Below are 4,078 nucleotides of genomic sequence, written 5' to 3'. Positions count from 1 at the left end.
AATTGAATCATTATCACACTTATCATTGTTGATACTCCACGTAGCTAAGAATCGAATTAAGTGTCTTTACTCCCTACTCCCTGTGGATTCGACCCCGCTCACCCGGGATTATTACTTCGACAAACCCGTGCACTTGTGGGATATACGCAAGGGGATCTTGTCAAGTTTTTGGCGCTGTTGCCTGGGAGCTAGGCGTTTAGAGATACTTTGCACTTTGTTTTCTTAGGTATTTCACTGCACATTCCATTTCATATCTTCTTATTCTATCATCATTCTGATTTTCTTTTTCTTTACTTTTGGTGCAGCTCTAGGTTATGACCAGAGGGAATCCATCAATATTGATTGAAGGAGACCCTGAGCTTGAACGTACACTTCGAAAGAATGGGAAAGAACCTGTACAAGAACAGCCTAATCCAGCTGATTTGGAAGTAGAAGGATCTGACAACATGGCAGAAAAAAATGAACAACAAAGGACACTATCTGATTATGCCAGAACTTCATTATTAGGGACACAATCGAGTATTGTGCGTCCCCCAATCACAGCTCAAAATTTTGAGCTAAAGCTGGCATTCATCCATATGCTGCAGCAGTCCGCACAATTCAACGGTTTAGCCGATGAGGATCCAAACAGTCACATAGAGAGCTTCCTCGAGGTGTGTGACATGCTAAAGATAAATGGTGTGACGGATGATGCCATCAAATTGAGAGCCTTCCCATTTTCCTTAAAGGAGAAAGCAAAGCAGTGGCTACACTCATTACCTAGGGCATCAATCACTACATGGAAGGAGATGGTAGAAGCTTTTCTAGCCCGTTATTTCCCTCCTGGAAAATCAGCAAAGCTTAGGAATGAGATCTCATCCTTTATGCAGTTGGAATTGGAGTCTCTATTTGAGACATGGGAAAGGTTCAAGGAACTCCTGCGTAAGTGTCTGCAACACGGATTCCCGGAGTGGATGATTGTTCAAACCTTCTACAATGGTTTGAACCAGAGTATAAGGCAACTCTTGGATGCTGCGACAGGAGGTACCTTAGGTAGCAAGACCCCCGATGAGGCACGCCAATTGATTGAGGAAATGGGGTTAAATAGCCACCAGTGGAACGCTAGGGAAAAGAAAAAGGTGGCCGGTCTCCATGAAATTGATGCGGTAACTTCAATGGCGGCCCAAGTGGAGAGCTTGAGTAAGAAGCTAGATCTTATAGCTTCGAATAGAGTTGCGGCCGTGACAAAATTGTACCGGTTGGGATGGAGGACATGCTCATTCCGATTGCCCAATCGTCATAGGTGATGTTTCTTCAGTTGAGAATGTTGACTTTGTAGGTAATGGAATGAGACCTCAAGGGAATCCATACAGCAACACCTACAATTCAGGTTGGAAGAATCATCACAACTTTTCATGGAATAATGAAGGACCACAGAAGACCATGGGGCCATCGGGGTTCCAACAACAACAACAAGCCCCTCAAGTGGAAAACAGAATTTCAGGCTTGGAAACCCGAATAACGGATTTAGGGAAGCACTTGGCTAGATTTGTTCAATCGGCAAATACAAGGTTTGAATCAGTCGAGGCTACACTTCGCAATCACACCGCCTCCTTACACAACCTTGAAAATCAAGTGGGGCAAATTGCGAAATCTCTTTCCAAAATGCCACATGGAAGTTTACCAAGCAACACGAAAACCAACCCGAGAGAACATGTGAAGGCGACGGCTTTGAGAAGTAGTCATGAGGTTGAAGGGCGGCTTCCGAGTGAGAAGCCGAAAGAACATGCACCCGAGGTCGTAGAGGTTGAGAAGGGAGCAAACAAAAAGAAAGAGGTGGCACCGCCATCTTTCAAGCCAAGAATCCCTTATCCCTCGAGATTAAAGAATGACCAATGGGATGACCAGTATAAGAAGTTCCTGAGTTTGTTCAAGCAACTCCACATCAACATTCCTTTTGTTGAGGCTTTGGCTCAAATGCCTAAGTATGCAAAGTTCCTGAAAGACCTATTGACCAACAAGAGGAAATTGGAGGAGAGTGCTTCAGTGGTGCTTGATGTTTCATGCTCGTCAGTGTTGCAAAAGAACATGCCGAACAAGAAGAAAGACCCAGGAAGCTTCATTATTCCGTGTAACATCGGCAACTTAGGTGAGGAAATGGCATTGGCGGATTCAAGGGCAAGTATCAATGTCATGCCATATACTTTCTTCCAAAAGCTAGGCTTGGGTGAGCCTAGGCCTACTCGGAAGACTTTATAATTGGCGGACCGAATGGTACGACATCCAAGAGTCATCATTAAAGACGTGCTTGTCAAGGTGGACAAGTATATTTTTTCGGTTGACTTTATAGTGCTAGATGTTGATGAGGATGCAGATGTACCCTTGATACTTGGGAGACCGTTCTTGCGGACTTCCAAAGCATTGATTGACATGGACGGCGGAGAGCTCACGTTGAGAGTCGGAGACGATAAGCTCACTTACCGCCTTGCTGAAGCCATGCGGCATTCTCTCGATTTTGATGACACTTTGTATTTTCTAGACACTACTGATGAGATTGTTGATGAATATATACAGGAAATGTTCAACCCAGATCCGTATGAAGGTTTGTTCGACCAAGAGGAGAGCAATGAAGAAGTAATGATACTTGGTTCGACTGGAGAGGAAACATCTACCCCAGGAATCTTGAAGAAGGTGCTCCAGAAAATGAAGAGGGCTCGAAGACGCCACCGAAAATGCCCCAAGACTGTTGGAGACGTACATGAGCCAAGAAAGTTGGATGAACCATTGTTAGGTGGTCCGAAGCCCGATAGTGCACCCTCTACCCTCAAGAGACTTTGCTCATCATACTTTCAAGTTATGGGTAAGAGGGTAACCTTCATTCATGAACCACCATGAGGTAAGAAAGATACGTCAAGCTTAGTGACATTAAACAAGTGCTTCTTGGGAGGCAACCCAAGTGTTTACTGTTTTTTTTCGTACTTTTAGTTTAGTTTGTTTGCATGAATAAATTGTTAAGTGTTGGTGTTTCAATTTTTGAGTGCTTGTGCTACGATTTTATTGTGGGTTTTTAAAAGAATTCAATGTATGTTTTGTTGAGAATTGGCGAAGTTTGGTCATTTGAGTTCTATTTTGTGTTTTTATCTGGTATATCTTGTACAATAGGGCAGGCTCTGAGTGTGTAAACATGTTCAAACTAGTTCTACAGAGCATGCAGGTTTTTCTAAGTCATCCAGAGAAAACACACGGGCGTGTGGAAATTCTACACGCCCGTGGGTGTGTACTGTAAACTCTTCCAGAGAGGGCACAGGGGGGTGTGGCTGCCACTGTGGATGACCATGCTACTAGCACACGCCCGTGGGTAATTTCCACACGGGCGTGTGCCTTCCTGCAGAGTTGGGCATTTTTTCCCAAGAACACACAGGGGCGTGGACTCACCCCTGTGGGTGACCTTGTGAACCACGCACGGGCGTGGGTGATTTCTACACGCCCGTGCGAAACTCTGTAGGTTGCTCCCTCCATCCCAAGAAAACACAAGGGCGTGCGGCCGCCACTGTGAGTTGAGGCATGTGAATGCCCACGCCCGTGGGGAATTTCCGCATGGGCGTGTGGGCGACTTGATATTTTTCTCAGATGACCAGGGAAGCCACAGGGCGCAAGGCTCGCCTCGCAGGCTCCGGCGCGACGGGCGTGATAATTTCCGCGCGCCCATGGGAGATCGTTCTAAGTCGATGAGAGTTTTTCGAGAGTGCATGGGAGTGCATACGCCCTCGTGGAGCTTTTTGAAGTGAGACACACGGGCGTGGGGAATTTCCACACGCCTGATGGGATGCACGTAACGTCAAAAAGTCGCGAGTTCTGCTTAAAAAGTGGATGATTTCTCTCCTTCTTCATGACTCCTTTTCCCTTGAAAACACTCTCACAACATTCTCCGAGTCCATTGCGCCAGTTTGGTGGGATTTTAGCAAGTTTTCCGGCCGGCTCTCTATTTTCTCATTTCTCCTAGTAGGTAAATTCATTTTCTTCATCTTCTTCATCAATTCATGATTTCTATTGATTAATTTAGTTAACAATGCTTTGTTTCTTCAATTGGAACAATGAT

At 45.3% G+C, this 4,078-nt stretch overlaps 1 non-coding gene across 1 annotated transcript; it reads right to left on the bottom strand.

Annotated features, from left to right (window-relative positions):
* Positions 1 to 836: 836 nt before the first annotated feature.
* On the bottom strand, positions 837 to 943 carry LOC120274217. The gene has a single exon (XR_005540751.1). It is a non-coding gene; the product is annotated as a small nucleolar RNA R71 (small nucleolar RNA).
* Between the last annotated feature and the right edge of the window lie 3,135 nt (positions 944 to 4,078).

Source organism: Dioscorea cayenensis, chromosome 12 (assembly GCF_009730915.1).
Source record: "Dioscorea cayenensis subsp. rotundata cultivar TDr96_F1 chromosome 12, TDr96_F1_v2_PseudoChromosome.rev07_lg8_w22 25.fasta, whole genome shotgun sequence".
In the NCBI taxonomy this organism is placed as follows: domain Eukaryota; kingdom Viridiplantae; phylum Streptophyta; class Magnoliopsida; order Dioscoreales; family Dioscoreaceae; genus Dioscorea; species Dioscorea cayenensis.
This window is presented reverse-complemented; position numbering and strand designations above follow the sequence as displayed.